Raw genomic sequence first — 13,641 nt, forward strand, 5'->3', positions numbered from 1 at the left:
AAGTTACAGCGGTGGAATTAGGGTTTTGGCTCTGTATCTGATCGTTTGGGGGTACGTAGGTATATATAGGAGGAAGGAGTACGTCGGTGGAGCAACAGGGGGCCCACGAGGGTGGAGGGCGCTGTAACACCCTCGATGCGACTATATCTCCCACGTGTCGAGGCACGACTTAGAGGCATAATCGCATTGAAGGCATATGTCGCAAGTGAGGTAATCTTCACACAACCCATGTAATATCATAAGGGAAAGAGATACATAGTTGGCTTACAATCGCCACTTCACACAATTACATGAATAAAACATTACATCATCCAAATACACTCATGGTCCGACTACGGAACCAAAATAAAAGAAGAACCCCAAATGCGACAAAGGTCCCCGATCGACCCCAACTGGGCTCCACTACTGATCAACTAGAACGAAACAACACAAAGGACAAGATCTTCATTGAGCTCCTCCTGAGCTTGGTTGCGTCATCTGCACGGTTCAACGGCACCTGCAAGCTGGTTTTGGAAGTATCTGTGAGCCACGGGGACTCAAAGGACACCGCAAGATTGAACCCAAAGCTAAGCACTTCTCCCATTGCAAGAAAGATCAATCTAGTAGGCCAAACCAAACTGATAATTCGAAGAGACTTGCAAAGATAACCAATCATGCATAAAAGAATTCAGAGAAGATTCAAATATTATTCATAGATAGACTTGATCATAAACCCAGAATTCATCGATCTCAACAAACACACCGCAAAAAGAAGATTACATCGAATAGATCTCCACAAGAGAGGGGAGGAACATTGTATTGAGATCCAAAAAGAGAGAAGAAGCCATCTAGCTACTAACTATGGACCTGTAGGTCTGAGGTAAACTACTCACACTTCATCGGAGAGGCTATGGTGTTGGTGTAGAAGCCCTCCGTGATCGATGCCCCCTTCGGCGGAGCTCCGGAACAGACCCCAAGATAGGATCTCGTGGATACAGAAAGTTACGGTGGTGGAATTAGGGTTTTGGCTCCGTATCTGATCGTTTGGGGGTACGTAGGTATATATAGGAGGAAGGAGTACGTCGGTGGAGCAACAGGGGGGCGTGCGTGGTGGGGTTGGGCGTGCCCCCTACCTCGTGGCCTCCTGTTTCTTTTCTTGGCGTAGGGTCCAAGTCTCTCTGGTCTTATTCGTTGAGAAAATCACGTTCCCGAAGGTTTCATTCCGTTTGGACTCCGTTTGATATTCCTTTTCTTCGAAACCCTAAAACAGGCAAAAAACAGCAATTCTGGGATGGGCCTCCGGTTAATAGGTTAGTCCCAAAAATAATATAAAATAAAGCCCAATAATGTCCAAAACAGTAGATAATATAGCATGGAGCAATCAAAAATTATAGATACGTTGGAGACGTATCAAGCATCCCCAAGCTTAATTCCTGCTCGTCCTCGAGTAGGTAAATGATAAAAACAGAATTTTTGATGTGGAGTGCTACTTGGCATAATTTTAATGTAATTCTTCTTAATTGTGGTATGAATATTCAGATCCGAAAGATTCAAGACAAAAGTTCATATTGACATAAAAATAATAATACTTCAAGCATACTAACAAAGCAATTATGTCTTCTCAAAATAACATGGCTAAAGAAAGTTATCCCTACAAAATCATATAGTCTGGCTATGCTCTATCTTCACCACACAAAATATTTAAATCATGCACAACCCCGATGACAAGCCAAGCAATTGTTTCATACTTTTGACATTCTCAAAACTTTTTCAATTTTCACGCAATACATGAGCGTGAGCCATGGATATAGCACTATAGGTGGAATAGAATGGCGGTTGTGAAGAAGACAAAAAGGGGAAGATAGTCTCACATCAACTAGGCGTATCAACGGGCTATGGAGATGCCCATCAATAGATATCAATGTGAGTGAGTAGGGATTGCCATGCAACGGATGCACTAGAGCTATAAGTATATGAAAGCTAAAAAAACTAAGTGGGTGTGCATCAAACTTGCTTGCTCATGAAGACCTAGGGCAATTTGAGGAAGCCCATCATTGAAATATACAAGCCAAGTTCCATAATGAAAGATTCCCACTAGTATATGAAAGTGATAACATGAGAGACTCTCTACTATGAAGATCATGGTGCTACTTTGAAGCACAAGTGTGGTAAAAGGATAGTAACATTGTCCCTTCTCTCTTTTACTCTCATTTTTTTAATTTGGGCCTTTTCTCTTTTTTATGGCCTCTTTTCTTTCTCTTTTTTTATTTGGGCTTCTTTGGCTTCTTTTATTTATTTTTCATCCGGAGTCTCATCCCGACTTGTGGGGGAATCATAGTCTCCATCATCCTTTCCTCACTGGGACAATGCTCTAATAATGATGATCATCACACTTTTATTTTTCTTACAACTCGATACTTAGAACAAAATATGACTCTATGTGAATGCCTCCGGCGGTGTACCGGGATATGCAATGATGCATGAGTGACATGTATGAAAGAATTATGAATGGTAGCTTTGCCACAAATACGATGTCAACTACATGATCATGCTAAGCAATATGACAATGATGGGATGTGTCATAATAAACGGAACGGTGGAAAGTTGCATGGCAATATATCTCGGAATGGCTATGGAAATGCCATAGTATGTAGGTATGGTGGCTGTTTTGAGGAAGGTGTATGGTGGGTGTATGATACCAGCGAAAGGTGCGCGGTGTTAGAGAGGCTAGCAAAGGTGGAAGGGTGAGAGTGCGTATAATCCATGGACTCAACATTAGTCATAAGAAACTCATGTACTTATTGCAAAAATCTACAAGTTATCAAAGCAAAGTATTACGCGCATGCTCCTAGGGGGATAGATTGGTAGGAAAAGACCATCGCTCGTTCCCGACCGCCACTCATAAGGAAGACAATCAATAAATATATCATGCTCCGAATCACATAACGGTTCACCACACGTGCATGCTACGGGAATCACAAGCTTCAACACAAGTATTTCTCAAATTTAGAACTACTCAACTAGCATGACTTTAATATCACCATCTCTATATCTCAAAACAATTATCAAGTATCAAACTTATCATAGTATTCAACACACTCATAAGAAAGTTTTATTATTAATCTTGTATACCAAGCATATTAAGATTTTAAGCAAATTACCATGCTATTAAGACTCTCAAAATAATCTAAGTGAAGCATGAGAGATCAATAGTTTCTATAAAACAAATCCACCTCCGTGCTCTAAAACATTTAAGTGAAGTACTAGAGCAAAATTATACAACTCAAAAGATATAAGCGAAGCACATAGAGTATTCTAACAAATTCCAAATCATGTATGGCTCTCTCAAAAGGTGTGTACAGCAAGGATGATTGTGGTAAACTAACAAGCAAAGACTCAAATCATACAAGACGCTCCAAACAAAACACATATCATGTGGTAAATAAAAATATAGCTCCAAGTAAAGTTACCGATAGAAGTAGACGAAAGAGGGGATGCCTTCCGGGGCATCCCCAAGCTTTGGATTTTAGATGTCCTTAGATTATCTTGGGGGTTTCATGGGCATCCCCAAGCTTAGGCTCTTGCCACTCCTTGTTCCATAATCCATCAAATCTTTACCCAAAACTTGACAACTTCACAACACAAAACTTAAAGTAGAAAATCTCGTGAGTTCCGTTAGCGAAAGAAAATAAAAGACCACTTCAAGGTACTGTAATGAATTCATCCTTTATTTATATTGGTGTTATACCTAATGTATTCCAACTTCTCTATGGTTTATAAACTATTTTACTAGCCATAGATTCATCAAAATAAGCAAACAACACACGAAAAACAGAATCTGTCAAAAACAGAATAGTCTGCAGTAATCTGTAGCTAGCGCAAGATCTGGAACCCCAAAAATTCCAAAATAAATTGCTGGACGTGAGGACTTTATCTATTAATCATCTGCAAAAAGAATTAACTAAATATCACTCTCCAAATAAAAATGACAGCAGTTCTCGTGAGCGCTAAAGTTTCTGTTTTTTTACAGCAAGTTCAGCAAGACTTTCCCCAAGTCTTCCCAACGGTTCTACTTGGCACAAACACTAATTAAACACAAAAAACACAACCAAAACAGAGGCTAGATAAACTATTTATTACTAAACAGGAGCAAAAAGTAAGGAATAAAAATAAAATTGGGTTGCCTCCAACAAGCGCTACCGTTTAACGCCCTAGCTAGGCATAACAAGCAAGAATAGATCTAGGTATTGTCATCTTTGGTAGGAAATCCATAAGTGCATCTCATAATAAATTCATAAGGTAATTTAATTTTCTTTCTAGGAAAGTGTTCCATGCCTATCCTTAATGGAAATTGGAATATAATGTTTCCTTCCTTCATATCAATACTTGCACCAATCGTTCTAAGGAAAGGTCTACTAAGAATAATAGGACATGAAGGATTGCAATTTATGTCAAGAAAAATAAAATATATTCGCACATAATTCCTATTTGCAACAATAAGAACATCATTAATTCTTCCCATAGGTTTCTTAATAGTGGAATCCGCAAGGTGCAAGTTTAGAGAGCAATCATCAAAATCACGGAAACCTAACAAATCACACAAAGTCTTTGGAATCGTGGAAACACTAGCACCCAAATCACATAAAGCATAGCATTCATGATCTTTAATTTTAATTTTAATAGTTGGTTCCCACTCATCATAAAGTTTTCTAGGGATAGAAACTTCCAATTCAAGTTTTTCTTCATAAGATTGCATCAAGGCATCAACGATATGTTTAGTAAACGCTTTATTTTGACTATAAGCATAAGGAGAATTTAGTACGGATTGTAACAAGGAAATACAATCAATCAAAGAGCAATTTTCATAGTTAAATTCCTTGAAATCCATAATAGTGGGTTTAGCAACATCTAGGGTTTTACTTTCTTCAATCCCACTTTTATCAAATTTAGCATCAAGATCAGCATATTTCGAATTCTTGGAACGCCTTCTAGGTAAATGTGGATCATATTCAGTCCCATCATTATCAAGATTCATATTGCAAAACAAAGATTTAATAGGGAACACATCAATAACTTTTAGATCTTCACCTTTATTTTCGTAGCAACTAGAAGAACACGCTCTTATAAAGGCATCTTTCTTAGCACGCATCCTAGCGGTTCTTTCTTTGCACTCATCAATGGAAATTCTCATGGCTTTGAGAGACTCATTGATATCATGCTTAGGTGGAATAGATCTAAGGTTCAAAGAATTAACATCAAGAGCAATTCTATCAACGTTCCTAGCCAAATCATCAATCTTAAGCAATTTTTCTTCAATCATAGCATTAAAATTCTTTTGCGAAGTAATAAATTCTTTAATATCAGATTCAAAATCAGAGGGCATCTTATTATAATTTACATAAGAATTGTTGTAGGAATTACCATAATTATTATAGGGATTACTAGGATAAGGCCTAGGATTAAAATTTCCTCTATACGTATTGTTACCAAAATTGTTCACTATAAGAAATACGGTCGATAGTGACCCACCATTTTGGTCAATAAATCGTCGTTGTTTTCAAGGTATGACCTTTTTTTGACCAAACTGAGTAGGTCAACAGTTGGCCGTCAAGAACAAACAAACATGACCTTTTCTAAGTTTTGGTTGTAGTTTTTAAGACAAAAAATTATAGGTCATAGTTTTTAATGACAAATTTTTTGGTCAATACATGTGTGCCTCATCCACATAGGATCTGATGTGGCATCAGCCACGTGGCCACCAGATCTGACGTGGCATTGGTAGTTTTTTTTTAGGCAACGTCACGAGGCTTTATTAATTCGTCACAATGTTTACAGGGACGGAAGGTAGGTTCCCGGGATGGCCTAACCAGACACGGCGGCCACCACCGAGAGATAATGCATGCCTCGCTAAGTTGTGAGCTTCATAATTGGAGCTCCTAGACTCATGTTTAAAATTACAGAACTCAAAAACTGAAGAGTGGGCTATTATTTCATGTACAATTGCACCGTAGCTCGCAAGAGTGTCCTTCTGTAAGTCTTCCACGACCACTTTGCAATCCGATGCAACTTCAACCCGCCTCAAATATAGATCATCCGCCAGTGCCAAGGCTTCTCTAATGGCTAGAGCTTCGAGAGTTGGTGGGTCTACAATTTATGGCAAGCCAAGCCCATTAAGGCCGGCCCATAAAACTGTATACACATTTATTTTACTGGGCCAAAGCCCATGTCCGATCCATTATGTATTATTAGGTCGTTTAACCTTTTTAGACCTGAAACTGTACTACAAGTAAAGTTCAGTGAAGAATACACCACAGATTTAAATTAAACAGATATCTTTTTGAATATCCCAGCACACACAAAATAAGATTACACACGCCATACAACATAACACAGATTTAAATTAGACAGATATCTTTTTGAGTATCCCAGCACACACAAAATAAGGTTACACACGCCAGACAACATAACACAGATTTAAATTACAGAGATAGCTTTTTGAGTATCCCAGCACACACAAAGTAAGATACACAGCCAAGACAAATGGTATTACAGAAAACATAGCCTGTTGCACAACAACATCATGGCTCCATTGTCTTCCTCTTTAAGAATTCCGAGAAGCATTTCGTCCTGGCAACAGAAGGGACAACACATGAGAAGCAAATTAAGCATCTACTACCCCTATAAAAGCATGAGAGGGCGGAAAACCAATACATCTCAATCGTCTAATGGAGAGATCTGACGATCAAAATCATCTCAATGTTTAATGTTTAGCATCAACCACGCGGTTAGTGTACGGTTAAACCACTAACTTTCCTCCACGCAGCAACCCACGCCCTCCGCTTAATCCTCCTCTGCCCCGCTGCATCCGACGCGCCCAGCCGCCCCTCCGCCCCGCTCCTGGCTCCACGCTCGGTCGCCCCTGCTCCCCGTCCGCGCTTGCTCCTCTACCACAGCCAACACTCCTCCCACAGTGCCCGCCGCGCCCGGCCTCCCCCGGCGTCCGCGCCCGTCCGGCCGCCCCTGCTCCCCCGCCAGTCCCCGTCCCAAACGCCGCCTTGCGCGCCCCCGCGCCCGGCCGCCCCCAGCGCGCGTCCGCTCCACGCCTACCCGCGCATGTCGCCGACGGCCCTCCATGCCTCCCACGACATGCCCATGGAGCTCTTTCTGCAACAAATCCCTCACCAATTGGAGCGCCAAGGAAACCCATATCCTTTCTCATAAGTAATCATCATCAATAAGGAGCGAGTATTTATGCTCAATTATGTGCGTGTACTGATTTCTTCACTTCCCCATGGATTTACCTTCACACAGATGAATAATCATCATCCACCTGCATCTCCATTACGATCAGAAGAATGTTCTCCATTTAAGGACCTGACAATCACGCCTAATCATGGGGATGCAAATGCCCTAGGTGAAAATCTGCGAGAACAACTGAATTGGGGTCAAAATTGGGATGCCCAAGTGTCTGATGAGAAGATAATGGAATACAACAGGAAGCGACCTACAACCCTCTCCATTGCCCAAAGTAATGTAAGCTAGAGGAATTCTTATTAATGCTTTAGTCCAGTTTAGAATCTGGTAAGGGAAAGGATACAATGTGCATGCATGTGAGTTGTATACATTGCATTCCACATGACAATTTCATTTGGCCTACTTACATGCCGTCAGAAGCCGGACATGGACTCCATGCAAATATATAGGCCTGCAAATAATTAACAAAACAATATACTAAGACATATCCATATCACTAACAAAGAGTGTAACTGATTTTCCCTTGATCTATTCAGCCCATCTCTTGTTAGCTCGGATCTTTATTTTGAGCATATGTTTCGTGTTCTATAGAGCATTCACCATTTTCTTTTTCTTTGTGGCCATATATATTTTTGAAAAAAAATTATGATCTTGTTCTGGATTGATGGTACTACCAATAGCATACATGTATTTTTTACTTTCTCATGTTTTTAATTTTAGCTCGGCCATCGTTTGTAATGCGGCGATGCCGTATTTGTCAGAAGGTTGGTTTTAGTTTCTTGTTCATAGTTAATAATCATGACATATGGTAAGATGTCTTTATGGGCTCATATGTACTCTATGAAAATGTTACATGAAAAGCATTGCTAGGAATTTGAAATTGGGATGTGTACTGCTTATTATTTCCAATTTTGCACTATAGACTCACAATCCTATGATTAATCTTTTTGGTTGACCAGCACAACATTTTTTTGATTGTGACCTCATTCTTAAATAGTTAAATTTGGCAGGTTGCAGAAATTCAAATTCACTATCTCTTCAGAATCAATGCAAATTCACTGAATGCTTCGTAGCTTCGTGGAATTTTGCCGCTTACATTGCAAATACTTGATCCTTGATAGCTATGCTATGTTGATCATGCCAATAAATGTTTGGAGACAGGAAACATCATGTACAAGTTATAATATATAGAAAATATTTTTTACGCACCACTAGCTCCAAGGAATTGTTTCCTCTACTTGAAACATAGAGGTGGGTGTTTGATACTCCTTTAATCATGTATCTCCTTACTGAAACTGAATGCAGTTTTTGTTGGCTTGGAGGAATGTCTGCACCAATCCACCACACTCGAATTAGGGGATCACATACAACGTGGTGGCAAAAATTGGGGTGATGATCCATCAGGTTCGCCTCATATTTGTTTTTGGGAATGACTTAATTGGTCCCAGACACTTTTTGTGGCCTAGAAAATATCATAAATGTTCACCGGTCAGCCGCCTCCTCCGCGATTGACTCCCTGCAGTTATTGACCCAGCACGTTGATTGCTCTACCCCATATACCCACTTCATTTTTGCCCTAATATATTAACCTACTGTCACGTTGATCCGTTTATCTATTTTGAGCATATGTGGCATGGTCTACAAGGTATTCAGTTTAGATTTTTCTTATCATGGATTCAGTTTTTTATTGTAGTTTGTGGGGTTATTTTAGTTACTAGCGTGCAACGATTCAGTTTATCCACTGCTGCTCCTAGAGGGTGCATTTGAATGATGAGAAGGTGGAAGTTAATAACTTCATATGGTTATCTGATTTCTCTACGAGTGATTTCCTTCTGTTTTGTTCGGGCAAGCTTGATTTATATGCGCTCACATGGTTAATGCTCTCTTGCAGTATATGCATGCAAGGCACTGTTTGGGTTGGCTTGCATTTATGGGTATGTGATAAATCTGAAAGAAACTTATGCCATGTATATCATGTACTACCTGAAGTTTTTGCAGCCGTTGAATGTAGAACCCTTGAAATTTTTCTTATGTACTTCTAATTTTCTCCGAGCAAAGACGTTTAACCTACTTAAGGACAAACATACATATATTTCCACAAATTATTTTATGATCCATGTCATAAGAGTCTTTCTATCTACCAAACTATATACTTGTCATGAACTGGAGTTTTTTGGTTTTCCTTTTGTGTACATATTGTGTATGAAATTGTTCTTTTAGAGAAAGGAAATTTTTAGTATGCTAAATACTTGTCATGAACTGGAGTTTTTTGGTTTTCCTTTTGTGTACATATTGTGTATGAAATTGTTCTTTTAGAGAAAGGAAAATTTAGTATGCTAAATAAGAGGACAGACTTAGAAAATGTTACATTAATTTGTTTACATTATAGCTTTTGTTCAGTTGATTGAGTTTCACGGTGCATGTGGATAAACTGAATCGTTGGCAATAGTTGAAGGAAGATTCAGGGGTTGAGCATTAGGTACGCTGCAATCATGTTGATGCTCCTCAAGATCATGCCGCCATTATTGTTATCCTTCAGAGGGAACTTGACCTACTAATCAGCAATGAATTTTATTGGTAATAAACCAACATCCTACAGTTCTACAATCAAATTTTAGTTGACTGTTGTCTTACTATATATTGTAGGTAATTTTTGTTCTTATATTTTTATGGGCCTTAAGATTAACTTATCATTATTCCATTTCACAATCCCAAAGCATGTAAAAATATTACTTCCTCCGTCCCATAATTCTTGTCGTGGATTTAGTTCAGTTGAAATATTCATTGTGGATTCACTAGATTCATGGTATCATTTTAAGACAGATTTATGGCTATGTCATACAATACATAGGTAGGCGTGTATGATTCTTTTTCAGTAAAAAGTATTGGTGCAGAGCTAGAAGAAAACCTTGAGATGGTCCAACTTTTTGTAAGTGTGCTATTGTTAGATAGTGATTTGTATGGTATCTCGTATTTTCCTATGATTATACGTGTGTTACACGTGCACGCTTACTAGTAACATGGAATAAGAAAAATGCAGCAAGCTGAGAGTAGAATGCAGACAGTGTATATAAGCAAGTCACATGGATGCAAGCAGTGGGCATTTTAGAGGGTTTTATGTGGCTGTGTGGCCCAACTTTTGTTTCTTCCATAAAACAGGTTAGAAATATTAAACACTAGTAAGTTAAAATTCATATTATATCATATGTGTAAACTCTCCACCTCCTAAAGAGACTCCGACATCAGAAGATCATACTAATTACTAAAGGCCAGTTCTTTTGCTGCTTTCTAGAATAAGCTGCAATAAGTTGCCCCTACCCAGCTTATTCTAGAAAATTATTTAATTAGAAGCCTACTGCTGTCACACATGCATTAAAGTGAAGTATACATGTTATACAATCTTTAAGAAATTACTACTTATGAGATCTAGAAAGAATGAAGTCAGGTTAAGTGTTCATACATGTGTCCACGAGAAAAAGCAAATGTTAAAGACCCAAAGGGGTATTATAGCAATACTGATAGAAGAAAATGAAGAACATGTTGGAATCTTGATAATAGTTCACGCCCAGTACAACAAACTGGAGCAAAAGTTGCATACAACACATGAAGGGCTGATCTGATTACTTAACTTGTAGCATCAATAGGTGCAAGAAGCGCATACACAAGAAGATTAAGCAAAAGCAGAATCTCCTCCTATTTTGGAGGATATCAATCAAAGGTGACCAAATGGAGGATTACCAGGTTGGATGAGTAGACACATATACGGTACTTGTCGTGTCGGCAAACCTCCTAGTCGATGTGCTCCTAGATCTGATTCACCCTCCCTACACACACAACCCCAGATCATTACTCGGTGACAAATAATACATGGTAAATAAAATATCTTGGTTTATCCTTATGAAACAATAGAACATTCAGCAATTTACAATAATTTGTTACAGCCACAATTTCATACATTATATATCCACATTCCCAGTATTTACATCACACATTTTCTTAAAAAAGTGAGCGGTGTGCATCTAAACAAGATCATAGCGTGAAAGGGCAGCATGATATAGAAGGTGAATACAGAGAAGCCTTGTATGGTTTCTCAAATATACTCACCAAATGTCTTGCAAGGTATGGATAAACATGGTTGAGCTAGATGACATGTTATCATACTCAAGAATTACTTACCATCATCCTGTTCATCCACAACATTGTGTAGTTGTTCTCCTCATGATCCTTCCTCCAGTCCAGCGTCTCAAGTTACAGCTGTTGCGCCAGTTACCTACAAGACCAAGGAAAATTAGGGAGCTGTCCGAGAACTACCGAGCAGCCAGGGAAACCTAACCTCTTGGTGTAGGGACCCTGTTCTCCTCGTCGGCCCTTCCCTTGTTGGCATTGAAAAGGAGCAGCATGGCGAGCTCGGTCTCCTCAGGCACGACCCCTCCGGCATCCGCGCACTCAAATATATTATCTGTAGTAGCATCAATGAGGGAAGCATACAGTTGTTCTGATACAGTAAAATATGCACCATTGAGGCAATGTGAACATTTGTGCATTGTACTAAACCAAAAAAATCCGACGCTAACTTTCCATGGCAAAGTCACGAAAAATATTTAAACATTATATACTAGCTATTCAGTGCATCCATAGATATACACCTAGAAACCGACACAGTTAAGCAAGGCGACACGACAGGGATGATACTGAGCGTCCTCTACCTAACGAAGGCAACAGTTTAGCATAAGATTAAATGGTCTGTAGTCTAAATCGTTAGCAGTTTAACACTCTGTAGTATAAGTCAGTAGCAGCTTAGGGAATTAAACTCTAATAATAGCATAGCAATTTCAATAGCAGATCCGAGGGTCGCAGGCGATCTCTCTCATTCATTGGCGGCTCCCACACGCACGACGCATCAAATCATGCCAAGGGGAAATCTCGCCCCTTGACCAACGACTATGCCGCGAGGCAGAAATCCTTAGATCTCAGATGGTGCTTACCTGCTGCTGCTTGGCAACTTGCTCCTTGAACTTGCCCGCCCGCTTCCTGAACGCCTCCATATTTTTGACGCAATCACCTTTGGCGTCGGGGCAGGGGATGAAGACGGTGTTCCTCCATCTGTGCCTGTCCTGCTTCTTCCGTTCGCGCCATGGATATGCATGAAAGGAAATCACAGGAAAGAATAGGTGAGGTGAGGAGAAGAGGGTGGGGCGAACAAGAAGGAGAGGGACCAACCTGGGCACGCCGGTGACGGATCCGGCGCCCGCTGGCCTCGACGTCGCCGGATGTGGCGGATCCCGGCCAGGTAAGGGGTGGCGGCCGAAACCCTAGCTACCACGGGGGCTGGTGGACGGCTTGAGTGCTGATTCTAGCCGGAGGGGAAGGAGGTGCGGACATAGGGGAGCTCGGGGGTGTGATACGCGCCGCCGAAGCTCGACGGAACTGGCCGATGTGGGTGGTGGGTGGCGGCGAGGGAGAGAGGTTCATGGGGGGGAGGGAGAGGTTGCAAGACAGAGAGGGGTTTGTGAGGGAGAGAGCGAGCGAGGGGAGGGTGGGATCTTTTTTTCATTTTCTTTTTTTTTCTGTAGATGGATGGATGGATGGGCGCCATGTCATCGATCCGTGTCACAAGTAATTCCACCAATGAGAATAAAGCACACATGCAATTGTGTTTTCCTTTTATTTTTCTTCTATTTTTTCACATGAAATATTCAAAAATAATATCATATTGTGCACAAGTTTGTATCTTAGAATGAAAAATATTGTTTCTTAAGAAAATTTTCATTTTATTAGGATGAAGAATTCATTTTTCATTTTTGAGTGTCCAAAATGAGTTTTTTGTGAAGGACCTACCATATATTTGTTGCAAAATTAGACCAAATCAATTTTATAAAATACTATGCCATATTTATTGTACAAATTGACCAAATGATTGGGTGTCAAAAAGTTTGATCCACCTCTCATAAAAAAGACAAATTCCCGGCGATTCAGCTGGAAGTGGGTCAAGTTTGAACTACAGCTGCCTCATAGTTTACTCATTATTTTTTCCAAATATCAGTTTTAGGTACAAAAGTATCTATTTAATCAGAGAAACACCAAAAAAATTCCAAGATTCAACCACTAGCTAGGGACGGTCATGCCCGCCATTTTGACCGCATTTTGAAATGGGCATGAAAAATAAAAAAATTCAAAAAAATTGGAAAACCTTCGCATTGTGTCATTATATATGACCAAATTATCAGAAAAAACAATAAACTTGTAATACGGCAATTTTTTAGAAAAAGTGTTCTCAGAAAGAAGCTATCATGTGTGAAGATTCATGGCTTTCAAGCCAAATGATTAATCTTATAGCCACATTCATGGCATAGTTTGTTCAAATGATCTCATATTGTGCACAAGGGTGCATCTTGGCATGGCAAACAA

At 39.8% G+C, this 13,641-nt stretch overlaps 1 long non-coding RNA gene across 3 annotated transcripts; it reads right to left on the minus strand.

Moving 5' to 3' along the window:
- Positions 1-6,358: 6,358 nt before the first annotated feature.
- On the minus strand, positions 6,359-12,765 carry LOC125536895. Of its 3 annotated transcripts, none has more exons than XR_007295300.1 (6): positions 12,219-12,765; positions 11,567-11,692; positions 11,410-11,503; positions 10,972-11,057; positions 7,281-7,413; positions 6,359-6,606 (listed from the first exon to the last, which is right to left on the minus strand). It is a non-coding gene; the product is annotated as an uncharacterized LOC125536895 (long non-coding RNA). The 3 variants fall into 3 exon arrangements; XR_007295299.1 differs by having other exon boundaries at positions 7,281-7,401; positions 12,219-12,763; XR_007295298.1 differs by lacking the exon at positions 7,281-7,413 and having other exon boundaries at positions 12,219-12,759.
- Positions 12,766-13,641: the final 876 nt, after the last annotated feature.

The sequence above is a fragment of the Triticum urartu genome, chromosome 2 (assembly GCF_003073215.2).
Source record: "Triticum urartu cultivar G1812 chromosome 2, Tu2.1, whole genome shotgun sequence".
Classification (NCBI taxonomy): domain Eukaryota; kingdom Viridiplantae; phylum Streptophyta; class Magnoliopsida; order Poales; family Poaceae; genus Triticum; species Triticum urartu.